We start from the raw sequence: 13,504 nt of genomic DNA, 5'->3' as shown, positions 1-13,504 counted from the left end.
GAAGGTGACCAGCCCAAGGGCAGTCTAAGGAACTTCTCTGTTGTCCTTATCAACCTATAACTAGCAAGCTGGTTGCTTTTCCTGTTTGCCAATTGCCTTTGTACCAAAATGTTCCCTCCCCTCAGGCACCCCCTGAGCTTCACTCTGAAGTAGGAGCAGGATAACAGGAAGTGAGGGAAACTGGTTTGTGCTGTAGTCAACAGTACAGAGGTTAATGTGTCGCTAAAGGAAGGTTCAGAATGAGAACATCTAAGATAACACAGCCCTTCCCATGGTTTTTAACAGTCCCCATGCTTTTGCACTAGTTACTTTTATGCAGAAAAACTTTCCAAAGTTTTGCTAGACAAATGCACAGTATACGCATTGGTTTGCATTTGTACATATATTTATAGCCACACTCATCCACATATATATAACATGTGAGTCTGTGTTAAAAAGGCATTTGATGACTAGTTTCTTTTAAATCAAGGCCAAAAGAATTCTCAATTTGATGTCTGTGTTTAATAGAGCCTTTTCCCCTTGACAATAAATACCTTATATAATAAATACCTTAGTCAAAGTATATGTTGCTTCTCTTACACCAAGTATCTGAGAGTAAACTAGATAAACCACTCGCTAATGGATGTAACTTTCTAGATGTGTCATAGCTTACTAATATATGTAATAAACAGGATATGAATTATGGAGAAAATGTTTGTATTTGATTTTGGCATATATTATGTGAGTAATTTCCTTGTCAATAAAGTGTCTGTCCTTCTTAGGGGCATCTTCTTCTGGTTGTGTAGTTTGTCATTGTCAGTGCCCCAAACTGAACACAGACACCCAGAAATGACCCAAGCAGTGCATGATACAATAGGATCAATATTGCTGGGCAGTTAGTTTTCATAAAGCAGCCTAGAATTGCGTTAGCTTTTTAGGTAATTGAATTAAGAAATAATTGAATGTATAGACAACTAAAACTTTCACAATTTACCACTAAAGTAAATTACCTCAAAATTACTTATGGAACTGAGATTTTGCTGCCAATGTTGGATTTTCCATCTCCTAATTAAATTTAATTTTGTTACTTTAAGCCTACTCCACTAGCCTATTGAAATCTTTTGAACCTTTAGCCTATCAATATTAATTATTTCTCTCAATTTTATGCATTAAAAGATATTTGTGTTTTTAAAAGATGTTCATTATATTTGCCTGCTCAGAACCACTCCCCCTTTTTTGTAATAAAATCTTTTTTTTTTTTTTTTTTTTTTTTTTGAGAACCATTCTTTTTCATTCTCTAAGTACTTTGGGTGGAGCTCATCTAATGACGTGGCTCCATGGAAGGGAATGTGATTTTGGCCTGGCTAATCAGAATACTCTATTACCCTGGCCTATCATTATTGATTCAGGATTAAATACATGACTAAGTCAGGTCATGAGAATCATCTCAGGGCTTCTGCTGGGATTTATTCTCCTTTGATAGAATGTAAAAATGGAATTATGTGGGTCATCTTTGCCATCATATGGAGAAGCTTATATAATATAAAGCCAATAGAGAGGAAGCAGAACCAAGAGATGGTGAGAAAGACAGTATTTTTATCATATCAGTCAAATTTTATAATCCAAGCTATGCTTATAGCCTTACTCCTGAAATTTTCTCATTGAGTTTCTGGCACTTGCAATTAATAGAGCTTTACTCTTTATTTTTGCTACTCAAATGCCTCATTACCATGTTGAACTAGAAAATATTAGAGCACTCTCTCTCAAAAGTTTGATCTTTGTTGAGATTCAATTCAATGTTGTTTTTCATATTATTCTACTAGCTATGAGCATATCATCTGCCAGCTTCCATTTTTCTATCTTGAGACTTTCATGAGATTAGATTCTCCCAAGGACTTTGATAATGAACCATCTACATATAACTACTTGTCCAAAAACACTTTTGAAAAATGAAAGGGGTACACATGTCATGAATCCAATCTATTTTTCAATTTTTTGTAGTTTAGAATCTCATTTTCTTTTCAAAAAAACATACTGATTTTCTTTTAGAGAATGAACTATAACCCCCTTGTGTCTGCAGCTTTGGCAAACAGGCAAACCTCACTTCCTACCTCAGACCATAATCATCGAAGGGTCCAGAGCCTCCCTTTATCGCCTTTATAGAGTAAGGGGGCAGGCATGTGACTAAGCTTGGCTAATCACAGCTTCTCTCCTAAGACTTTGAATTTTGAGTAGTTTATACTAAGATGAAGGTATGGTTTCTTGCCCTATTTTAAATTATACAACACAGATGAGGCTTTTCCTTCTATAAGATAGGCCTACAACTTTCTATTGCCTACAAACGGTTACATGAAAGATTGTTTTTCTAAGAGCTTGCCAATGATCAAATGATCATTCTGTTCAATATAAAAAAATATAAATTATTCAAGGATTTTCTTTAATTCACTGGTGGCTCTAACTCATCTTTTTCTCTCCTTGAAAATGTGTAGATACCAATATTTCCTTTAGGAAATCTCTCTCAGGAAGGAGGCATTTTTACTATTCATGATTTCCCTAAGGCAGGTGAGAGAATTCTGCACATTACATGCTGTCTCAATACCCCTGGATTTCACTTGAAGATATGAGTTGGTGTAAAGAAATTTGGTAATTTTTTCCCTAGGTTCTTCTCTAAGTTCTTCTCTCAGCAGACTTAGGATAGTTCTAATAAGTCTTTTACACTTTCAAGGTTATTATTTTTGTCAAGAAAAAAAAAGAGAGGGGTGCCTGGGTGGCTCAGTGGGTGAAGCATCCAACTTCAGCTCAGGTCACGATCTCGCGGTCCATGAGCTCTAACCCCGCGTCGGGCTCTGGGCTGATGGCTCAGAGCCTGGAGCCTGCTTCCAATTCTGTGTCTCCTTCTCTCTCTGCCCCTCCCCCGTTCATGCTCTGTCTCTCTCTGTCTCTCTCTGTCTCAAAAATAAATAAACGTTAAAAAAAAAGAAAAGAAAAAAAAGGAGAAAAAGAAGAAATGTTAGCTGTTTCTCTAATTTGAAATAAAACCTTTTACTTCAGTCATACTTAATTTACCACTTACTTATTACTTGCTTAGTCTTGACATGTTGGCTTAACCATGGTAGGGTTCAAATTATTAATCCATGAATTAGAGATAGTAAACTCTACTTTTTACATTTTGTTAAAAGAACTACACATAGCAGAAATTAACTGAAGGCTAGTTTCTACCCTCCTGGCCCACAGGCAGGACATCTGTAACTTCTGCCTTCTTGTTTTTGCTGCACACATAGTTCTGAAGGTCTTTCTGTGTGTCAGACATTTCTTTCAAGACAAGACATTTCAGGATTCAGGTTTCCCTTGCTTAAGCTTTAGCCAGAAACAAGCACCATCTTCGTGGTATTTCTCTTAGTAATGAGTTCTGATTTCAGTGAGAAGTCCCCTAAAAACTTGGACATAAGAGGAACAGGCTTGCCAATGAGAGTGTACACTATATAAATTTACTAATGATGGATCAGAACAGAAGTTAGCAAAGTCATCTTACAATGCTATAATATCACTTAGGTCAATGGTTCCCATACATTGGGATTTTATAGACAAGTAAAATTTCAAAATGAAATAAAACCCAAGGTTGCCAGATTATAAATTTGCCAAGGAAGGACATTAGAACAACAAATAATAAAATATCATGAAGGATGAAATCCCTTTCTCCAGGGATCAAGGAGTAAAATGGCCCATGCTAAGCATTTAATCAAATCCTAACAAGCTATTATGTAAGAGTTCTGCCTAGTCTTTGTGTTTCTGGAAGAGCAATTATGAGATATGGCTGAGTATAACCAGTTTCTTATTTAAGGAAATCTAAGCAGTCACAATTTGAAGATGGGTGTGGACAGGAGGCTCAGGTGCTGGTGTTGTAAATGAAGTGACCCTATTTCACATAATAAAGGAACAATCTAGTGACCAAGCTTGTTTGTAGAAGGGCAGCCTTGCTCATTATGAGCAGTAGAGAAATACTTTTCTTTGTCTTAATGGAGTTAATACCATTGTAAAATGGTTGATGGTAGGTCTATTTTGGTGTGAAAATGTATTTTGTTGGCCCTCATATTATTTTAAAAATTGAATACTTTCAGGGGAGCCTGGATGACTCAGTCAGAAGAGCATGTGACTCTTGATCTCAGGATTGTGAGCTAGAGCCTCATGATGGGTACAGAGATTACTTAAATAAATAAATCTTTTAAAAAATTGAATACTTTCAGACAGGTATGAATGTCCTTTTAAGCTCAACAAAAATTATACTGCTCTATGTATTATAGCTGTTTCACTTTATTATCCATCAACCTTGCCTATTTGGCCCGTTAGGCATGTGACACTTTTACCCTTAGTCTATACTAGAGATTAATAAACTGTATCTGTAAAGGGCCAGATAATAAATGTATTAAACTTTTTAGGCTATGTGGTCTATGTTGGAAATACTCAACTTTGGCATTGTAGTGTAAAAACAGCCATAGCAATAGGTGAATAAATGAGTGTGGCTGCTTTCCCATAAAACTTTATATCCAAAAATCTGGCCCCAGCACCACAGTTTACTAAATCTCTGGTCTAGACTATAGTTTTTTTTATAATTAATATTTAATCTTAAAAGATGTTATATATCTTTGAAGGTGTGTGTGAATATATATACGACCAGTCTGGTCAATCAGAAAGAATAAATGGATGTATCTGTAAATCATCTGGTTGGACTTTCCTCTGGACATGGAGTATCAAAGACCACCTTGAACACCTTACTAAAGCATTTACCTCAGGGTGGCATTCTAAATTGAAGAAATCAGACCTATGAAAGTGCATAATGCATTACGGAGAGGAAACTATAAAAATAGAATTTGGAAAAAGCAGCATTTTGAAGAAAGGCATCTATTTCAAATCAGGAGAGTAATATTAAGTAATGCATATGCCCATAAGAGACCAGACAAATAATTTACCAATAAGCTTTTCCCTACAGATGATCATATTTACTGGGTAATTTTACAGGAATTTTTTCATCTGTTATTATTGTTAGAGAGCTCAAATCATTAGGAAAACTCAACTGAAGTTAACTTATGTCCATTTTTCTCCTCTTCTTGGCACATAGCTTAATTATAAGCCCCTTTTGGTAAAGACCCCCTGTAGTCAGGTGAAGGCCACAGATTGAGCTCATATTAATGGAATGCAAGTGAAGTGAAGTATGCCATTTCCAGGCCAGGCTAATAAAGCATCTGCTATTTATGACTCTTCCTCATTTTTCCCTTCTGTAGTAACCTCAAAGCCAGGAGAGTACAGGATGGAAGAAGACTGAGTCCCTGAGGTACCTCATGAAAGAGATCTAATCAGTAGAGCTTCCCAAGACTTTATGGGAGTGAAAAACTTTTATTGTGTTAAGTTTGAGATGGGTATTGGTAGCTAATTGACCTGGACAAATACATGGATGTACAGCTACAACCTGGTGTTTTGATGCGATGGGAGAAAAATGGAACACACCAAGAAGGAGAGGGAACTGTGATTTGTGCAAAGAAAGAGGCAGCCCAAGGAAGGGCTCTATCCATGATCCACCCACATCATGGTCCACATGGATATGGGAACTGGACAAGGCAGCTGATGGTGGATATCTCAGGACAGATACTCAAGAAAGGTGACTCTTAAAGGGAAGAAGCTGGTGTGTGTGTGTGTGTGTGTGTGTGTGTGTGTGTGTGTTGGAGTTTGTATAAATGTGTCCTTATTTTTCTTATTTTGCCACAGACCATTACAACTTTTATCAAGGATCAATTTCTACCCAAAGAACCATTTGAAAACCATTACCCCAGGATGACATAATGGGTTTTTCAAAAGAGTGTGGTCAGTCATGGAAACATGGACTAAATGAGAAACAGAGACCAGTATTTGTTATGTCTACCCCTGCACCATCCAGGGAAGAGAGGGTCATAATCAGTCATCTTTGGCTATATCCCATCCCACTGGCAAGAACATTCTTAACATGAAAATGGATAAACAGAGTGGCCTGTCATCAGACTTTTGATGTTTTGATCCTGTTGACAAAAATATTTGCACTGTAAAGTAGATGAATCAGGCTATCTTAGCTACCATTAAAATTTAATTCATCTAGTTCCTCTTGTTCTGATTCCAGAATGTGCAGGTCATGATGACCTCAAAGTTTCTCACTCCTCAATATTTATGGGATTTATTACAAATTGCGATTGACATTTTAGTTTTATGCCATCTTTATGAATTTGGATAACTCATAAGGTAACATAAAAGTTTATGCATCCATCTTATAAGCTGGAATAACATAAGTTTGGCTCTGAAAGATGGAATTGTTCTTGATGAATTAGCAAGTTCAGGATTCTTAGTTTGCAAAGTTGAGTGCTAGACACCAGATTGTGTACTTTCACCAAGAAAGCAAATGCCATCCAATGAGGATTTTTAGCAGATAGCCTGTGCTCCTCTCTTTGCTTATGTAAAGCATACACCACACATAGCTGAGATAAGCATTCTTCTTATCTGCATTTCTACTGCTCTATCTTTCCACATGGTCTTCATCAATAAGGAGGCTTCAACTGAAGGTAACAGAAAACTCAATTTTGAAAATAAAGGAACTGCAGAATTAGAAGGCTATCAGATACAGACAATCCTCGCAGGTCTTTTGGCTCTGTTCTCTCCTCTGTGTTAGCTTTATCCTCATGCAGGCAGAACTGATGATCAAACAGACACAGCAATATCCAGAGATGGAAAAGACTAGGTCCTTTTTATATATCCTTTTAAGAGCTACAAAACCTCTCCCAGAAACTTTCCAGCATATTTCCTTTCAAATTTCACTGGCCAAAGTTTTATTCTTCATTTATGCCTAAATTTGCATTAAAAATGAGACTAAAATGTGGCTTAAAACAATCAATGTCCACCTTCCAGGGTTAGAGATTCACCTGAATCCCTTGGATTTACCTGAAGCCCTTGACCACAAGTAGAAGGGCAGATATCTAAGCAAATTCAGTGCTCTGCTACTAAGGAGAAAAAATGTGAAAATGGATGATAGGTAATGAGGTAGATATCTACAATTATGACCACAAACAGTTTCTTGTATGTGATTGTCACTTCTCTCTATTTTCCTTCCTATTGTATCAGGGCTGGCCTTGTGATGTGCTTTGGCCAAGTTAATGTGATAAACTAATAGTCTGTGACTTAAGAGTCCTGGAAGCTTCCCTTCTCACTCTTTTTCACCCTTCTGGCGGCTACCATGTAAATAAATAAGCTTGGAGAGACCTTGTGGAGAAAGAAAGGTCTAGCCAGCCTTTAGTTGTTCTGGACACCCAACCTGAGCAAAGCCACCTTCAGACATGTGAGTGAAACTATCTTGAATGTTCTAGTCCAAGCCAAGCTCATACTTGAATATATCTGCATGAGTGATCCCAGATAACACTACATGGAGCGTAAGAACCACAAGGGGATGAGCCCAGCCAATGCCTAGAACTGTGAGAAATAATATGTATTGATTTTTAAGCTACCAAGTTGAAGTGGTTTTTTTCATATACTAATAGGTAACTGTCTGAGTCCATTCAAGCTGCTATAACAAACTACCATAGCATGGATGGCTTATAAACCACACATACTTATTACTCAGTTGTAAAGGCTGGAAGTCCTAGATCAGAAGCACCTATGTTCAGGTAAGGGCCCTCTTCTGAGTTTTAGACTTCTTGTTGGACTCTCAAATGACAGAAGTGGGCAAAGGAGCTCTCTTGGGCCTCTTTTTTAAGAGTACTAATTCCACGCGTGAGGATTCTGCTGTCATGACCTACTCACCTCCCAAGGGTCCCACCTCCTAAAACATGTTTTGGGGGAATACATATTTCTGGGACTCTTTGCCTTTGAGAACAGCTCAAATGTTCCTTGGGATGAAATCAGAGTCCACCACAGCCCTGGACAAAAGCAACCACCAACATGTATGCACATAGGAAGCACTCACTCATACTAAAATGCCAGTTGAACTGAAATTACCAGGATGCACTGTTAACTCCCTGTCTGCACCCTTCTTTCAACTCTGCGTGGACATGAGGTGATACATACCCTTATATTGTCCTTGGGCAGTGTGATGGATACATACTTTTTAAAAAAGGCATTTTGATGTTAGGGATAGATTCTGGATGACAAACAGAAATGACTTATAGATTTAGGATAAGTCTTGCTAAGAAAGATAAATTTATGCAAATTTAGAAGCTATTTAGGTTTCTGTATGAACTCGTAAAAAGTTTCAGAATGAAAGATGGCCCGACAGACCTGGTTTATGAATTCAGAGGGCTAGAAAGATCCTGAATACACCATCCTCTTTACAATTAAGCCGATCAAAATCTAAACCATTTATACAAACAGCACTCTATCCTTTAGAGAATTCCAGGGAATGAACACCCTCATTTCTCCATGTAACACAACAAATTGTTAATGAGAACCCTATTCCACTCCATCCCCATTTATCCAAACTCCCAGTACAAACTCAGGCACACATAAATGCACGTACACACAGGACAGACTCAGACAAACTTAAGCCAAATCCTTAATGCCATAGTATCAACCCATTTTCTCATTCTCTGAACTTCATAAACAAAACAGCAATTCTCCCTACCTTCTTTCACAGAGAATGCTGTTTGCAGTGGTTAAATTACAGAAGGAGGAAAAAAAATCATGTTTGTGTAGTATATTTCATAGAATTCTAGGACATTCAGAACTTTAACCTTTTAAAGATAAATATATTAGACATTTAATGACATACCTAGCTTGTGAATTTTAGGGCAAACTTATAATAAACTCCTCTTTTTTATGGTCACTGTGAGTACTTCACAATGTTTTAAGGCCCACTGGTAATAAACATAATTTTATGGTTCTTTTGTTTTTCAAAGATATTTTAAAGATCTTACTAATGCCCTGGTAAATATTTTACAACTCACCCTTTGAGGGGAAATACAGCCTTGATTTGAAGTATTTGCCAAATTCCATGGGATAAATACTTCAATCATGGCCAGTTTCAATCTACCAACATGATGTCACTGAACCAGGACTTGGGAAGAAGTATGCAGAACACCATTCTTTAGGATTTCTAGCATAAAGACACAATAGACTTAAATTCACCTCAATAGTACAGATTATGGTAAAATGTAGTAAAAATAAGAGATAGCTTTTTGAGAATTCATTACCTTAATTTTGAACATAACTAATTTAATTGTAAGTTTATAGGATTTAGTTTTTAATAATGGCTGTGTTGAACAACCAGCTCTCAAAATTCCTAAAAATTTAGCAACTGGCTCTCCTGAGCCACTATGGGCTGGCTACAGCACAGCATCCTGTGCTAGTTACTGCACAGGATACAAAGATTAATGACTAAAAAATTAATAATCACATATTAAGTACCCATTCTATGGAAATCATGTCCACAAACATTATTTCACTTGTATATACATGTGAGGTCAAAGCAGGTCATTATTCCATTTTACTGAAGAGGAGACTGAGACCCAAATATGTTAACAAACCAACCAAAGTCAGGGTTATGAAGGGATAGAACAGATATCACAAACTGAGTTTCCAAAAGAGAGCAAGCAGGTAACTTAAGTGGAAGCAAGCCAAGTCAGGTGTAAAAACCTAAGCATCTGGAGGCAGGTAGGGGCTATGACAAGCAAAATTAACATTTTTAAAACACTAAGTAGCAAGCACTGTACTGAGTCTATATGTGTGTGTATATATATATGTGTATATATATATATATATATACACACACATGCACACACACACACACACACACACACTCATTTAATCTTAAAAAAATGAGGTAGGTATCTTATTATCCCCACTGTGTAGATGAGGAAATTGAGATTCAAAAGTTTTTCTAAAGTCACACAGTAAGTGGTGGAGCTAGAATAGAAGCCCAGCCAGTCTGTTACCAGACCCCACATTCTGGTCCTCTATGAATGCCTCATTTAAAAGGAACAACTGGGGGCGCCTGGGTGGCGCAGCCGGTTAAGCGTCCGACTTCAGTCAGGTCACGATCTCGCGGTCCCTGAGTTGGAGCCCCGCGTCGGGCTCTGGGCTGATGGCTTGGAGCCTGGAGCCTGTTTCCGATTCTGTGTCTCCCTCTCTCTCTGCCCCTCCCCCGTTCATGCTGTGTCTCTCTCTGTCCCAAAAATAAATAAAAAACGTTGAGAAATAAAAAATAAAAAAATAAAAGGAACAACTGCCAGTCAGTTTGGGTGTATTGTTATATAAAAATGTGGGTCGGTGTTACCAGACCTCCCAATTTATCAAGAAAAAGATGAAAACCTGGACTTTTATGTGAAATGGTCTAATTTTTATTTAATTCTGGAAAATTGTTGATCAACAGGCCTATTCCTTTCCCTCAGTTTTTCTTCCTCTCCTTTGGAGATCCTGTTATATAGATGTTGACCTTTCTATTTCTATCCACTATCACTGTTAACACATACATATTTCCATCTCCTTCTCCATTCCTAATACGCTGTGATGGAATTCTTCAACTTCATTTTCTGGCTCAATTAGTAATTCTTTGGCTCTAACCATTCTGTAGTTCAACCCAATTGATGAATTTGGTGCTCTATAGCACTTGAATGCCTCGGAATTACTTGGGTGTGTATCTTAACACATAGATGCCTGAGTCCCACTCCCAGAGTTTCTGATTCAGCATATCTCAAGTGGATAAAAGAATTTGTATTTCTAACAGGCTTTGGGGTGATGTTGATGCTGTTAGTCTGGGGATCACACTTTAAGGGCCACTGCTTTACCACAACTATCTTTTATACTCCCTATTTATACTTCGATTTCCCTTATAACCTCTTGTTTCAGTTCCTTGTTATCAAACGCTGCCATATCACTTTGAGTACATTCATTTAATTTATTTTAAATTCTTGCTCTAATACATTAATTCTGTTTTGTTTGCTATAAGCTATTGAGTTAGTTTTGTTTTTCTGCTTTTATTTTTCACATATGTAGTCTCTGTATACACATATATATATTTTGATATTTCTATTTCAATATAACTACAAGTATATACATATATACCCTCTCTTCTGTGATCTAGTTCCCTGAAGAATATCAATAATATATACCTAGGGGAGGGGCTAGGGCAGGCCCTAGCTTATGCTCCTCCTAGTGATTTTAGACAATGGATTGGGAGATGCCTATCAGAAAAAAAGCTTGAAGCCCTGGGATGAGCTACTCTTCATTTGTCACCTCAGATCATCTGCCCAGGATCCATGCTCTCTTTTCCAAGCTGCTTATAAACACCTGTCACCAGGGTGTGTGGGGGAGAGAAAGGAAGGCTATTTATATCAGACCTTTAATCTAGGAAAACAGAGACTATCCAATACTTTTCCATTAGAAAAAATGTTATTGGGGTTAAAACATTTTCAGTAAATTATTGCTCACAAATACAAATTTTTTATGCATGTCCAGAATAAGGAAATCAGTTAATGGGGAATTCCTATTCATAAAGCTGAAAAGGATGGGATGGTGATTATCAGGGCAACCAAAAAATGTAGATCTGCTGGCGTTATTCCAAGTCATATTCCATGAATATATAGCTAATCAGTCAGCACCACTTCCTCTAGCAATGAAGCAAGACAAATGTAATTTGCTATCTTACAGGCTCATCCTGTTGTAGTAGTTTTGATGACTCCTGGGAAGGCACTGGAAACTGCCTGACATTGTCAATATAGAGTGCTGATGCATATTTGATTCACAAATGTGCTTGAGATGTATAAATCTCAGAAATTCAGGAAGCACAATTTTCTTTTTTTTTTTATTGACTTAAAAAAAATTATTTTGGGGGTGCCTGGGTGCCTCAGTCGGTTAAGCATCTGACTTTGGCTCACGTCACGAACTCACTGCTCGTGGGTTTGAGCCCCGCATCAGATTCTGTGCTGACAGCTCAGAGCCTGGAGTCTGCTTAGGATTCTGTGTCTTCCTGTCTCTGCCCCTCCCCCACCCTCTCTCAAATAAATGTTAAAAAAACTTTTTGAAATATTTTATTTATTTAAGTAATCTCTACACCCAACGTGGGGTTTGAACTCACAACCTCCAGATCAACAGTTGCACATTCTTCCAACTGAGTCAGCCAGGCACTACAGGAAGCACAATTTTCTAATGAAGAACTGTGAAATGCTGCCAGGCACACAGACCACAATAGCTAATGCAATAGCAAATTCTCTGGGGCAAGTGCTCATGGCACTACATGTTCTCCGTTTATTAGTTCCCTATACATGTTCTCTGTTTAAATATTTTCTCTACATGGAAGGCTATGTATGTTGCCTTGGTAGTAGATTGCAAAACCTTCCACTTTGTGGTAGTTTCAAAAATAGTCACACATTCCTCTCTGCTCTATGTCCACATCTTTTGCAATGTGACTGTGTCTCCTTTCATCAAGAGTTGGAGCCTTTCTTCAGCCCTAAAACTGGGCTGACCTCCTAACCTGGTTTGGCCAGTGGAACAGTGGCAATCCTGATGCAAACACTTATACATTGAAGGTTGCTCTCTAGATGGGAACAAGACTTGGCTAGCCTGCTGGAGAACAAGCAGCCACATGGAGAATTGAGGTACCCCTAGTCCATAAAGCAGTTGGTGCATAAATGAGCCCAGCCAAGACCAACCAAACCTCATCCAGATCAATGGAGCCACCTAGCAAATTAGTGACCTGCAGAATCATGAGCTAAAAAAAGGTCATTGTTTGAAGTCACTGTGTTTGGAGTTATTTATTATGCAGCAAAAACAAAAAGGACAGAAAAACTAATGTGGGGACAGAAATATGCCTATGAGAAATGTTTGAGGCTTTTCTCCTTAGGCAACTCTTGAGAGCTCTCAGGTCTTCTGAGAATACTTCACATAGCATTCAATAAATGCATGTCAGTTAGAGCGACATGTCTATGAGCATAAGGACCGTACGCTTCTTTCTTTAACACATAGTGAAAGGTATACAAAAGTCCTCTAGAAGTATTTAATGAATGTGTATTTACCTGTGAATCTATGTGGAAATAGTCTCTTCCACTACACTGTGTAGAAGTTTATTAGTCATCTCTTCCCCTTCTATCTCCTTGGAATTTAGTATTTCTGGGCACACCAGCCTAACTTCCAGCTTTCAGTACTGGCAACTCTTTGCGTTAAGCTCCCCCTTGCCTCCAAAATCTGTTCTGTCCATGCACAAAGAAGACCAGAGCTGGTCGGTAATCAGTGCCACTCAGAAGTGCCCCTCTGTAAATGACTAATGAATGTGAGTAGGTAAATATCCTTCTCCCTCAAAAGATAACTCTGAGGTGCATGTTCTATACTGTCTCTCAGAATTCCCCAGGGTTATAATTTCCAGTTGCCCACAGTGTAACTTGCTTGATAATGTATCCATTACTATCTTTCTTCCCCCTACCAGTATTTCCTGGGATCACCTTCCAAATAAATTATTTTCACTAGAAATTTTGATTCTGGGGAAATGAAACAAGAAACATGGAAATTCCCAGAGCTCCAGGTTTGT

Source organism: Panthera uncia (assembly GCF_023721935.1).
Source record: "Panthera uncia isolate 11264 chromosome A3 unlocalized genomic scaffold, Puncia_PCG_1.0 HiC_scaffold_11, whole genome shotgun sequence".
NCBI classification, from domain to species: Eukaryota; Metazoa; Chordata; class Mammalia; order Carnivora; family Felidae; genus Panthera; species Panthera uncia.
This window is presented reverse-complemented; position numbering follows the sequence as displayed.